Below are 15,087 nucleotides of genomic sequence, written 5' to 3' on the forward strand. Positions count from 1 at the left end.
TTATGTGTGTGAGGGGGGCGGTAGGGGGTATGTGTATGTGTGTGTAGGCGTGTGTGTTTGTGTCTGTGTGCAGGTATGAGTGTGTGGGTAGTTGTGTGTGTGAGTGTTTGTGTGTGGTGGGGAATATGTATGTGTGTGTAGGCATATGTGTTTGAGTCTGTGTGCAGGCATGAGTGATGAGTGTGTGGGTAGTTGTGTGTAGGCATGAGTGTGATGAGTCCGTGGGTAGTTGTGTGTGTATGTGTAGGTGTTTGTATGTATATGTAGGTGTCTGTATGTATGTGTTTGAGTGTGTGTGTGTGTTTGTTTGTGTGTATGTATGTGTTTGTGTATGTGTGTGTATGTGTGTGTGTGTAGTTGTGTATGTATGCGCGTGTGTGTAGCTTATGAATGCAACCTGGAGATTGTTTTCGCTATAGGAGCAGCATCGTGAGGAGCCGGTCGACGGTGATGCTGCAGAGGGTGCTGGCGGGAAAATAAAATGATAGCACATTAAAACAGTCAAGTGAGAAAAATAAGCAATCGTGATTGCTCAAAACCGTGACCGTCTGGGCCACGGACGGTCTTGGTGCTTATTGCGCCGGGGAAGGTCCCCGTGCTGGGCGTTAGCCCAGCTGGGAGTCTACCCCTTAATGTGTGAACCTTGCTCGCCATGAGATACGAGGTATCTCCCCGTACTTCTTTGGCGTGCTATGGCTCCCTTGGCCACAACATACTAGTTTCTATGTGGAGCGAGCTTTTTAATTGTTGCCTAAATCAAAAATAAATAATAAAATTACTAAGTAGATTGTTAATTAAGGTTACACATCAAAAATAATTTGTATCAAAAATAAAATTGGTTGCACTCCTGCTTTGTAGTTGATAATACGAATCGAAAGAGTAATTAATTTTCTTGTGTGCAAAAATCTAGATTTAGAATTAAAACTTTTTTTCGAAATTTCAAACTTTGCAAATTACTCCAGGTAACCTTTATAGGCTTTTTGCCGCTGCGAGCTATGGGAAATTTACTCACATAAGTGGTTTGGTACAGGGTGGCGTCTGTGTGCTTGGACAGCACGCAGCAGGCGATGATCAGAAATGCAGAGATGACGCAGCTGCAGCTCAGAACGAAGAGGAAATTGTCGGTTGCAGGACACCCGCCGAAACTCACTTTGCAGATAGAGCCGAGCAAGGCTACAATCAACAGACTCAACGCCTGAAAAATAAACAAGATGATTAAGTTTATCAAGAACGAACACAATCTAACTTTGACTCGATGGTGGTAATCTCGTGAAATATACTCAAACTGACACTGGTTCCGGCATCTTAGTTTTGCCACTAAATTAGTTAACCACTTGGCGATATATCGCCAAGTCGGTGAGACTAAAAATTGGCGATCAACAGGTAACAGTAAAAATTGCACCAAAATGGTGTCAAATTTTGCAGCATTGAAATTAACGTTGCTTTGCCCACAATCTCATTTGATATAATCTTTCATCAATCTCTTTTAGAAAAATTTTGTTTTAAAATATTAAATTTAAAAAAAATAATAATAAATTAATTTGAACTTTGACATCCTGAATTCAAATTATGTTTTTCGCAATCACGAGTATGTGTGTGTATGTAGGCGTGTGTGTGGGGGGGGGTATGTTCGTTTGTGTGTGTGGGGAGGTATGTGTATGTGTGTAGGCATGTGTGTTAGTGTGTGGGTAGTTGTGTGTATGTGTGTTTGTGTGGGGGGTATGCGTATGTGTGAGTAGTTGTGTGTATGTGTGTTTGTGTGTGTTTGTTTGTGTGTGTGCGTGTGTGTACCTGCGTGTATGCATGCATGTAAGCGTAGGATATTGACGCAACCTGGAGACGGTTTTCGCTAGAGGGGCAGCATCGTGAGGAGCCGGTCGACGGTGATGCTGCAGAGGGTGCTGGTGGGAAAATAAAATCATAAGACATCAAAACAGTCAAATGAAAGCAATAAGCAATCGTGATTGCTCAAAAAAAGCGTTTATTGCTGTCCCCCGCCATAACTTGATTATGTAAGGGTAAATGTTTTGTCCTGATACGATAGTTACGATACGTATCAATTATGACTTTTAAAATCCTATCTAATTTAGAAATCACCTATAGTACCAAATATATTTAAGTGAATTAATTCATTTAGATAGTTTTTTATTTTCATTTCAACTGCTTTAAAATAAATAGGTTTTTTTTTTTTTTTCATTTTACAATTTTTTAGCAGTTTTTTATTTTTTCCTTGATTACCTATGCGCAGATTTCTAACTGATCGTATATTTTCTCTCTTTTTGCTGATCGCTTCCAGTTTATGGTAACTTTTAATTTTTTATGATTTCTGAGCATTATTTTTCATAACATTTAATCTGAACCCAAAATCTGAAAATATTGACACAAAAGTTTGCAAAATTATAACAGTTTGAAACATGGACTAATCAGCTGCACGCAGAGAAATTCAAAAAGAAGAAAAAACAGGACGGTTCAAAAAAAAAAAAAAAAAAAAAAACATCAAAACTAAACTGTAATGCTCCATTGCAAAAATTTTAACTTCCCAGAGACAATCTCTCTCTTAAAATAAATTAATAAACAATTTATCTCGTTTTGAAACTGAGAAAAAGAAAACTGCACTTGTATATTTTTAATATATTCCAACTTTCCTCCCCTCCTTTCCATAAAAAATTTTTTTAGTTGCGATTTTGTTCGATTGTACACTACACTCCAGATTCTCCGTGCTTTCTACTACACAAGGTTTACCCGGTTTTATTGGGCCCTAAAGACTGCACTATTTTTTTACATGAACCAGGAGCCGAGCAACCTCTGATACAACACCCCAAGCGGTATTGATTTGGCAGGGAAACTGAGAAGAGGGGCCAACGTGACTCTGTGGAAGAAGCTTCATCTTCTAAGCCGGAGGTCGTGGGTTCTATTCCCGCCGGTGCCCAAATTGTTATTTCCTTCACTTGTGTATTAAATCTTTCATGGGCGTGTCCGGAGGCAAGGAGCTTGACACGCGGTCCTCTATGTATGTGAAGCTGTTTAGCTTCTAAATAAATAAATAACTGAGAGGACTTCGTGACCACGACGTATTTAATGTACATAAGTAACCATAAGCGAACACGGAGGATCGTCCGGCTGGCATCGAACCCGTGACACTCAAGTAACGAGTCCAAAGACGTACCGATTGCTCTTCGGCTATATGTACAAACCGATGTATTTATGATGATCAAATGCTTACCATTTGTATTACGTGCAATATCCCTCGAGCAGTTATCAGGTACTGCGGATTATAGTCAAATAAGCCCACCATGGACCACACGACAACTTGGTCTCGCCCTTCAGCCAGTGACACCACTCTTGAAATGTTGCTGATATCAGGAGGAGACGATGCCGCCTAGGGAACCAAGAAAAAAGTCAAGGTAACAATACATTCGTTCGTGAAAAAGAGTGGTAAGTTAACTTCAATACTAATAGTACGATTGGAATGGGGGTTGGAACAAGGGTATTAAAGAAGCGCTGAATTACCAAATAAGAAATGACACTCCCAAATAGTCAGACGACGACAGCGCATTTCGTGGCTGCACTTATGACTGTGCGACTGCCGTTCCTCATAAAATTAAATTTTCTCTTAGCAGTGGACCATAACATTAGCTTGTTTTACAGAAAATACGTCATCAAATCAAAAGATGATTATAAATAGATCATAAATATGTCAGAAGGACTTGATGTTTATCATCAAGATATTGTCAGGCAACAATTTTTTCCAGCAAAGGATGAAAATCAGTTCCAATATGTGCGCTGTAATAGATTACATTCCTACCGTGGCGGTATGCTAATTTCTAAGACCTGACATGGACACAGACCCACAGATGATCTTCAAAAGTAGTTTTTGAAAAAAAAAAACATTAATAATTATTTTACTTGAAATACACCGCCAGCTCAGTCATTTCCAGCCGAGGACTGCACTTTTGTGCTTATTAGCACTCATCAGCTCGGCATAGGAAAGTGACTGAGCTAGAGAAGGAAAACCTCTTAAGGAAGCCAAGAGTGCCAAACAAACTGGTTGCTAATATAGAATTAGCGCAGATGAGACGAGTGACCGAAGCAATGGTTCGGTTCAACTCGAAGATTGAAAGCAAGGCATGGTTTATTCAGTAAATTACCGCCAATTAGCCAGGAAATGGCGGTAATTTACTGAATTATTTTACTTGTTTTTGTTAATAGTTTACAATGCCCAGACAGCGCCACCTATCGGCACATTTTGGAACTTTTTTCCCTCTTCGGCAACCAAAATTTCATTACCTCCCGATTATTCTGGTGAAGCATCGAGTTGTTCTGATTAGTAGTTTTAAGTGAAAGCAGTTTAAGTTATTGAAATAGCAGCCATAATTACATATTCGTCCTCATAATTATAATTATTGTAAAAAGGTGTTACTTTTTTTATGCTCATGCAATAAATCTGCTCGAATCTCGCAAAATTTGGCGCTTACATTCCATTATTCGATTCCAAATTTTCTCACTTACAAAGTCTTTACTTGCAAGCTGATCTCCCGGTGTCTCCCCAGTTTCGCTGACACGAAATATCCCCCCCCCCCTTGTTTTTCAGTTTCAATCATACATTTTGATATGTTAAAGGGTGGGGGGGGGGGGGGATTTGTAATGTCGACGAAACTAGGGATAAACCGCTCTTTCTCTTTCTCTGACAATTAGCATGGAATTGTAAAAGTTTGGTGAGATATTGGCGGGCGGAACCTTTTTTTTAGCAATTATTGTTTGGAATCAAATTTGCAACGAAATTACCAATATCTCCAAGCTTGTCAGTTTTTAACTTAATAGCTAAGAGTAGCTTTTACTGGAACATTCTCGTTATTCCTGCAGCATTCTGTTCGACTGAAGGCCAAAAGCCGAGGATATAAATAGAGCTACTCAGATATCTAGCATAGTATGGCTCAGATAACAAGACGCTTGACCACGGATGAGTTAATTTCTATTTGTGTTTAAATAGGAAGAATTCTCTTATTGGAGCAATGTCAATAACTATTATATGCAAAGCTAACTGGTTTTCTTCACCCCTATTTTAATAATTAGAATCGTTTAACCCTACTTTCATTTGAGTTTCACTCCTCAGATTTAAACCATAGTTAGCTATTTGTCAGTTAATGAGTTGTTGTTTAGTTCTTTTACAAATCCTACGCGCAGTGAACCGTGCTTTGATTTTTCCTTTGTGCTTTGGGTGTATTTAGAAGTAATTACGTGTCTACTGTAGTTAACACGTTGTTTTATGCGATTTACCAAATTGTTGGATAATTTTAGCTATTGAAAAATAATTTAAACAAGTAATAAAAATTGCAGTAGTTTTATAAAAGCTATGTCATATTTCCAAGAACATCAGAAGCAAAGGCAAACTCTTAGCAATATTTAGTTCAGATTATACTGAGTAATAGACTTTAATGCCAAAAATCATTGCGAATACATTTAGGGTAAAGTCACTAGTCTTGAAATTAGCAGAAAATGTTAGCTGATGGCTGAAAAGGAAATTCAAATCAACTAAAAAATAAATTTGCACTAAATTATTTATCATCTTATACTTTGAAGGAGCTTAAAATTACACCAACTCTAAACCAGTAGTGCTAATTGTGGTAAATAGAAACATGGGGTAATTGAAAACAAACTGTGGTGTTGAAACAAGTGCTCAAACACTTGTGGTGATTTTGGAAGGTAAATTGGTCTACTTATAAACAACTGCATAGCCGACAGCATTGTTTTAAGATGGAACTGAAAAATGTTGGTTACAGAAGCTTAGTGCTCTTATATTTTCCTAACCAACATCTTCAAGATGAGTGTGTTGCAAATACACTCCTGTTTGTGAAAATTGCAACACCATGAAGGAAGCATCATAGTTAAATGAAATTTAATACACAGTTAAGTAATAATGGTACAAATAAATGATTACATTTTCAAACCAAACAAACAATAAAAAGAGATAGAAATTATTATTTTGTGTGGCCCCCCAAGCGCCGCAATAAGAGCTGCTACACGACTCGGCATGGAGTGAAACAAAGTTTGAATATCTGCCAGCGGAAGAGCATTCCATATTGTTTGTATGCGCAACCAAAGTTCGTCTGTCGAAGCAACAGGACGAGCATCACGAGCGAGACGCCGCCCAACGAAACCCCACACATGTTCAATCGGTGACATATTCGGGGAATATGCAGGACAAGGAAGAAGCTGTACCTGCTGCGAATCAGGATAGGATTTGAAAGTCCTGGCGACATGTGGACGGGCATTATCCTGCTGGAATACAGCCCCTGGCAATCCTTGCAGGAAAGGAATAGCTTGGGACTGTGAAACTTCGTTTATGTATCGGGAACTGTTCAAATTGCCCACAATTCGTAGCAATTGTGATGGTCCATGATATGCTATGGCACCCCAGACCATAACTCCGGGTGTTTGTCCACTGTGGCGTTCGATAATACACTCCGGAATGTGCCGTTCACCGGCATAGCGCCTGACATGAATTCGGCCATCATAGTGCCACAAATTCAAGCGAGATTCGTCAGAAAAGACAACCTGCTGCGAATCAGCACGCCAACTCCTATGCACATTGGCCCATTGTAGCCGCAGGCGGCGATGGTTTTGCGTTAGAGGAATCCTGTATAAAGGAATTCTTGCTCGCAGCCCACGCTGCAGCAGACGTCTCCGAATTGATGAAGCACACAATGAAACACCTGTGGCTGTTGACCACTGTGCTGCCAACTGTCTAGAAGAAGCTGTGCGGTCCGTCAGCGCCAAATGAACCAGGTGTCTGTCATCGCGAGTTGACGTCACATTTCAGGATCCACTTCCGGATTTCCGAGCTGTCCGACCCTCGTCCGTCCACAGCTTCCAAACAAGCACGATTGTGCTGATGTTACGCTAAACACGAGTGGCTACTGCACGATAAGACAATCCAGCTTCACGAAGGCCGACGATTCTGCCCCGTTCAAACTCCGTAATTTGCTCAAATTTAGTTGCTTTCGTCGACGAGGCATAGTAAAGATTCAGTTAACGTTTACTCTAGCATATAACCACCGGTAATCATACACGTCTCGCTACAGCCGTCTATTTATATTCGGTTCGATCCGCGTTTCAGAGGGCGATGCTCAGCATACGCATGTCTGCAATTCTAATCATTTGCATCTTTACATTTCCTGCAATTTTCAGCTCACTCGCGTTAGTCCTTCGTGGTGTTGCAATTTTCACAAACAGGAGTGTATTTTCAAGATTTCAGTAGCAAAGTATGGGTGCTGGAAGAATACATGCACGATTTTATGAGCACGTACACACACTGTTACATCTCGATCCACCAACAAAATCACATGATTTGAGAAAATATGTGAGACATGGAGGAACTTTTTGTAAAACACTGGAAGCAGCAACCTAGCAATTTAAAGGATTTGCGCAGTTAAATCCTCGTCGACTGGCATAAAATGGATACCAAGCATTGTGAAAACATTTCTGAACCCAGTCTAGATTGTTACGTATTTGAGAATCGGAGTTACAGACTATTAAGAGATGTTCAGTAAATTAACGCCCATTAGCCAGGGCTAAAGCAATAATATGTGAAATACACCGCCAGCTCAGTCATTTCCAGTCGAGGACTGCAGTTTCGTGCTTATTAGCACTCATCAGCCCGGCATAGGAAAGTGACTGAGCTGGAGATTTCCTGTGCCGGGCTAATGAGTGCTAATAAGCAAGAAACTGCAGTCCTCGGCTTGAAATGACTGAGCTGGCGGTGTATTTCACGTATTAAGAGATGAATCACGATTTCTGCGAGAGTGACTTTTGTTTTTTGTCTGCTGAGTTACGCAGTGGATTGAAAATACACAGACTTTTTATAATGTCGTCCACAGATTGTCTAACCTTGTTCATTCACTAATAGTTTAGTACGACATATTTTATTAAAAAGGCAACGAAAACTACAGAAACACGTTCTCCCTCTTCTCCTTGCTAGAGTCGCTATACAGGGTGTAACAGTACAACGTTTACAGACTTTCAGGGCAGATAGAGTACACCAAGATGATGGGAAATCACACAGCAATGCATGATCGGAAACGCTTTCCTGACGCGGTAGTGACGACACAAATCATCAAAAAGACAAGACACGAACAAGAAAAGAAAACATGGTTATTGTTCTTAGTACAGCAAAAAACTAAGAAAAAGGACATGAAGGTGCCAATGATCGTCATCAAAGTTGGTGTTCGAAATTACGATCCTGGACCCTCACAGTTTCGTCGCATTGAAGATCGAACGTAAAAGCGAGTGCGGCAACAAAAACCGCGTGTGTGCATGAACCGTCATCTGACGCTTCGGTATACGTAACGACGTCTATCATGTACACCAGACAAAAACTTACCAGTATTTTTGCTGTATTAGAAATAACAAACATGTCTTTTCCTCTTATTTGTGTCCTGTCTTTCTTGTACTTTGTGTTGTCACTATCGCGTCAGGAAAGCGTTTCCGACCACGCATTGCTATGTGATTTCTTATGATCTAGGTGTACTTTATCTGCCCTGAAAGTCTGCAAACGCTGTACTGTTACACCCTGTATGTACAGGTCGACGCATCAGCTTAAGTTTAGCCATTTTGGATCGGAGTTTTCATTGTTGCAGAGCTAAGGTTAACAGATAAAAGTTTCGGGTTTTGCCAAATTGACCAAAAATGATATTTAATTCAATAACAAATTCACGTGCCGCATATAATTGCTTGCAGTGAAAAGTCACCAAACGCGATAACTCGCCAGAAAAGGCACCACTCAAACACGCGCTGCGATCCAAAATGGATGATCTTCAGCTGATGCGCCGACTCCTTGCTAATCCTCACTGATCTGAAATCAATCTCTCCAACTCCAGAGACCAGTTCTATTGTAGTGTGCCCTCATGCATCATGCAACAAGGCAACGCAACAGAGCAGGTGCTTCATGGTGGTCTCGCTTTCAATGCATTTGGCACACTTGAAGAAAACCTTGGTACTATGGTAGAATTTTAGTGACCTTAGGTGGCCAAAAACCCAACCCAGACAAAATTGCCTGGCCCTCTCTGTCACCTTCAAAGCCCAGAGCACCCCCAGGGTCAGAGGCAAGATACTAAGAATGATTTGGCGGTTGTTTCCAGGAGGTGTTAATAGTGTCCTACTTCTGTAGAAAATTTTACGGAATGTGAAAGGTTCAGCAAAATATTGCGGCAAGGGGGAGCACTTCTTAGCCAGTCCATTGGCAACATCATTATATTTTAAGTAAAAATGGGGTATATAGAAACACGTGCTCGTACATGTTCCTTACGCCGCCGCCGCTGAACCTCCAGGATAAAATTTCAAGTATGTTTAGAAGTTCGATAAAGCGTCCAAAATCTAAACTGGCCGATTATTTAGAGAAGTATAATGTAGGTTTGCTTACCGGTGAAATCGGACGGCCCTCAGGATTCAACACAACATCGGAACCAGGGCTTGGGTTACTTTTTTCTGGTGATTTCGGCATCGTGTCATCGAGAGACGAATGGTACTGATGAGGCTCGGGAGTATCCAAACTCTTTGACCGTGGAAACTCTTTGGAATCAGGCGAGTTATCCTTTCGTTTAGACTTTTTGGAAGTCGATGGACCATCTACTTGTGGAGACTCTTCACTGTCGGACTGATCATCCTCTGAGCCCTTTTTTGGTGACTGTTCTTTTTCATCATCTGTAAAATGACGATCAATATCTTCCTCGTCAGACTGAACAGCGACAGTCAATTTTTCAGCTCCTGAAGGTGAGTCTGTTAGAGGCTTTTCTTCAGTCAATTTTTCAGTTCCTGAAGATGAGCCTTTTGGAGGTTTTTCTTCTAAGTTTTTTTTACTTTTGGAAAAGAGACCCATTCAATATCTAAAATAATATTTCTGAAAAAAACGCTGTAGTTATAGAAGATTGTGCCTCGGGAAAATATCAACTTTGCTTAATCTACACCAGGGGCGGATACAGGATTTCATTTTAGGGGCAGGGGGGTGTCAGACTCAAGAATGTAGTCTTACGTATGGCAATTTTCTTGAACTTAGGTTAAATTTAATTAAAATGATAACAATAATAATCAAAATAAATAATTTGGTTTGACTTTTGGGATTCATCTTGTAAAAACCGTGAAGGGACAGTGATTGCAATTTCCTGTTCTAAAGGTGAACTTTGAATTTTTTTTTTCTGCTGAAATTTTTTTAATCCAGTTCAAATTAACATAGCGACTTAGAATATAATAGGCACCTCAGATACGACAAGAGTCAGTTGACAAAACAGTAATTTAAAAAAAGCTGGTTTTTGGCCATCTGGTGAGCGGGTAGGGACTGATGATAATTTTAGTGAAACCCAAAATTTATAGAACTGGGTCTGAAGCGTAAAAGTAATGATTAAAAATTAACTAACTGAGGTAATTAAAAGGTTATTGCATATTAATTATAATAGAATAAACCAAAAGTAACTAGCTTCTATACCCCCCCCCCCAAAAAAAAGGAATTCAAATTATTTACTTTTTCATATGGTTTCGGTCAGGTTTTCATTTTTTTTAAAGCAGTCATTTTCACTACTCGAACGCAATGGACCTTATAACAAATTACAAAGTATTGCTGCAGATTGAAGGGGGGGGGGGTTATGATCCCCTCCCCTCATTCTATCCACCCCTTCATGTAATGGTCAAAGATCATGTTTTTTTTTTTTTTTTTTGTTTTTTCAAGCAAACATTCAAATATTATCGTGGATTTGGTGAAGAGGGGGGGGGGTCATGCCCCCCCCCCCTATGTATCTGACACTGATCCAAGCAAAAAACATATGCCGGAGAACACTAGGTCCGGCATAATGATATACCCATTTTCAAACAACAATGAACAGAGTAACATAGATCAGGATGCAATTTTTATTTTACCATCCTTCTTAACTATTAACCAATTACAGTAAACTCCCGATTATCGGCGGTCGGGTTATCCGCGGGTCCTTTCACTAGTTTTTTTAACAGTCATTAAATAATATTAAAACTTTTGATCGTGTTATTGTTCGTTTTTAGCTTTTACATATGTATATTTTTTACTTTCAATGTTATCAAATGGAATTTAGCAATGTTTTTAACAAAAATTTAATTGTATGTGTGAGTGTTATTCATATTTTTTAGCTAGTGTATACAATAGTATCGTTTTTTTAATTATTATTCTGATTATCCGCGGTTTTCGCTTATCCGCGGTTACCATGCCACCCTATTCCGCGGATAATCGGGAGTTTACTGTATTTGCCTTTACTGACACGGTATGCACTTCCAGGGTTTGGTGATGATATCGATCGTCCTGATATGTACCTCCTCTAGCGTGCAAATCCATAGACGCGACGTGAAACTAAACATTGTTCAAAGTCATTTATTTCCAGTGGTGTCATGGCAATAAGACTGCTAATGGCATTCCTCAATGCCAGAATTTTTCGTGGTCCCGAAAGATTTCCATCTTTAGCAAGTATCCCAAAATTTGCCAACCGCTACGGAACCTCTGTAGTTGACATGGAAATTAGTCAGATTTGCTAGCAACTTAGTCAGATTTTTAATGACATTCTTCATTCCATTACTCTACATTTATTTCAATTTGTTTTTTCAAGTTTGTGTAACAGCTTCGAACGAGTGGAGTTACGGTAACATGGTTGCTTGACGAAATTGGTGACAAATAACGTATTTGGCGGATTATTTTGCATTTTAATGGATTTTATAGGTTACTAGCAAAAATACCTGGCGTTGACTGGGTCAGTAATAATTATGAGAAACAATAGTTACTTGCCCTTGTTTCATGTTTGAGGCGAAAGAATTTAAAACAAACCTTTTTGACGTGATTAAAATTCGAGCTTCTTCCTTACTCATCAAACTAAAATAGCAATAAGTAAGTATTCAATTCGAAACGTAAGCACGACATTTAAGCATATACAAATTTGAAGAATTTCCGAAATATGAAATTAAACTTTACATGTTTAAAAAGATTTATCTGTTAGTGCTTTTTTTTTGATCTAAAACCTTCTCTGTATGGCTATTGATGTACGAACTGTTTTAAAAAATGTAGTCGCCCGTGTTCCCCTTACACTTTCTTTAGTTATTTTGGGAAATTTCAATTTTTGTGGGCACTTGGTGCGGTTTAAAATCTTACCAAATTTGCGAGAATCATTTTGGGACACTTTCGATAATACTCCCCCTCCTTACTAATTTTTATTATAGAAATATTGTTGCCAGATGCTGAGATACTTTTGGTCAAAATAAAATGGCACTAAACGGTTTCATCCGAAATGTTTCCAAAATAAGTAGTAAAATTTGGCGATTGTTTGAAATCGTGCAAAAAGAAAAATTAATGCAAGTTTTTGTGCGGTTATGGATTTGCCTAATTTAGTTGTTGAATTATTTTTACAAAGTATTTTTTTTTTTTTAAGTATCTTTGATTGGCAATATTTTGTTTATATGGTGAAAGTTGAGAAACATTATTACGTAGTCTTTGGGCTCAAAAACAGTGACAGTGGAAAAAACTGCCAAATGCATCAGCTATTGAAATCTTTCTGAAAAAATTCTGGCGATATTTCTGCTGGTTGGTTGGATATGAGCATGTGTCCAATCAACATACATAATAATAATATACCATTAATTACATAAGTTCCGTTTAAAAGTAAAATGATCAGCCAAATCTATTTATTTTTAGCCAATCTTGTGGAAAAACGTTACATTAAGATTTGACTTCAGAAAAGCCTCAAAAAGTCAGAAAAAACGCAAAAATATTCAACAATACAACAATTCTTGGGAGTTGAGATGACACACTAAATAATGACTTGGGTTGATGAAAGCCTTCGAACAGGGAACAAAAAAGCTCATAACTCGTTTTTTATACAACTTAGAAACTTCGAACAGATGCTATCTTCAGCAGAAAAATTGGCGCTTTCGATGGACATATAATGTTAATATGTGCATGTTTTTTCCACCCCCATATTGGGACATTTATGCGAAAATTGGGACTAAAATTGGAATAAAAAGGGAACTATCAATCGGTTTTTTTTTTTTTTTTTTTCGAACTGGTCTATAAACCTTCCCAGTACTAAACTGAACAAACGGTGAAAGTTTCAGCCAAATCTGCCGGGTAGTTTCTGAGATCTTAGGGAACAAATTTACCAAACTCCATTTTTATATACAGTGGCTCCCAAAAGTGTTCGTACACTTTGAAATTTTTTAGTAAAACCAAAATAACTCGAAACTGAACTCGAATATGAAGTCCAATATTTTTTCACATCATTCCTATATCATTCTAAATCCAACCTATTGGTTTTTCCAAAATATTGACGGATCTTCTTTTTGAAATGGGTCAGAAAACGAAAATACAGAGAAATAACACGCCACAAAAGTCATCGTACACTCAAATATTTTCGAATAAATTCATGATTAAAATTATCATATGCCGTTTTATTAATATTTTTGCATTGTGTTGACCCTTTTAAGTCATTTGGCTTTAATTTTTTGTTTATTTATTCCTTAATATTGTGCTTATTAGTGTAAAATGGCTGGTATTCGTAAAAAACCGCTAACACAATTCAAAATTTTAATTTTTCCCCACAGTAGTGGTAAATTGGTTTGATGTGTCTCTAAATTAGTTAATTTATTTGTTTGTGTAGTAAAGTGCTTGATAAAATGCTTTAAAGAAAGGAATCGGACCGAAAACAAGGTAAGAAAAGGTCAACCGGGAAAGGTGACAAAACGTGTTCGGAGATTTAAAGTTAAAAAAATTATGAAAAATACACATTTGAGTGCTGTAAACGTTTCTGCAGAGTTAAATGAAACATATTACATTTAATTTTCACCTAAAATTGTTCGCCAAGTTCTCTGATTAGCTGGATTAAATGGGACCTCTTCCCGCAGAAATTTTCTTGGTCGTGCGAAAAACAGAAAAGCTTACGCTTTTCGTCGCAAAATCAATTATAAATAAGCTATAAACGTTTTAGAATCACGTCTTACTTACAGATAAAATTAATTAAACATTTTTGGTTAAATTGTTGTACAACTGTAAGTAGAAGAAAAAATTAGGCACTTAATCTTAAGAACTTATTTGGATCAGTTAATCAGGACGGTGGAGGTGTTCTAGTGTGAGGGTGCATATCAGTATCAGGACTTGGTAATTTGTAATTTTTTGATGAAATAATGAATCATGCTGTTCCTTTAAATATTTAAAAAACCAATTTTGAACTCTTAGTCAAAAATTTGGTTATTGGAAACAACTCTGTTTTTTATCAAGATAACGATAAGAAGCACACGGTTTTCAACATTTGCGTCTAGTGCCACGAAATTGTCCTAAAGTTTAGAAAATACCCCCTAAATCTCCAGATTTTAACTTAATGTAACGTATTTAAAGATATCTGGAGGCTAGATTACGAAAATAGGGCTTTAAAACGAAAATAGAGCTAGAAACATTAAGACTCGAAGTGTGGTAGAACACTTACTCAGAAATTACGCAAAAAAAAAGAAGAAAAAAAAGAATGAAATCTATTCCCAGACGTTTAAAAGGTGTTATGAATACTGTATGATATTCTACTAATTAATAACTTAATCAAAAGTTAGATTATTCAATAATACATGGACATTTTATAAAGTGTACGAAGACTTTTGTGAGATAAAATTTCCGGCACTTTTTGGTTTTTGATTTAAAAAAAATTAAGTTTTAATATTTTTTAAAAACTTTTCATGTAGTTTTGTTGAAAAATGATCATAGATCTTATAATAAAATACCTATTCTGAAATATTAATTCTAACCAATTGATTGGGGACTATTTCGTTGAAAGTCGTAGGTGTACGAAGACTTTTGGGAGTCACTGTATATAGGGTTAAAGGTTGTTTTTTTTTCCCTTTATTTGACACATTATTTCAAACTTTATAGAAAGTTTTATTTTTATTCATTTACATATTAATTTTTGGGGCCATATTTATTTATTTGATGGAATTCTTATATTTTAACGGATTTTTTGCACTGAGTGTTCTCTCAAGATATTTGAAAACTTAAAGCGTCTAAGTTACATAACTCTGCTGGTGGGAAAATGGAGATTTCGATAGTTG

The sequence above is a fragment of the Uloborus diversus genome, chromosome 9 (assembly GCF_026930045.1).
Source record: "Uloborus diversus isolate 005 chromosome 9, Udiv.v.3.1, whole genome shotgun sequence".
Lineage (NCBI taxonomy): Eukaryota > Metazoa > Arthropoda > Arachnida > Araneae > Uloboridae > Uloborus > Uloborus diversus.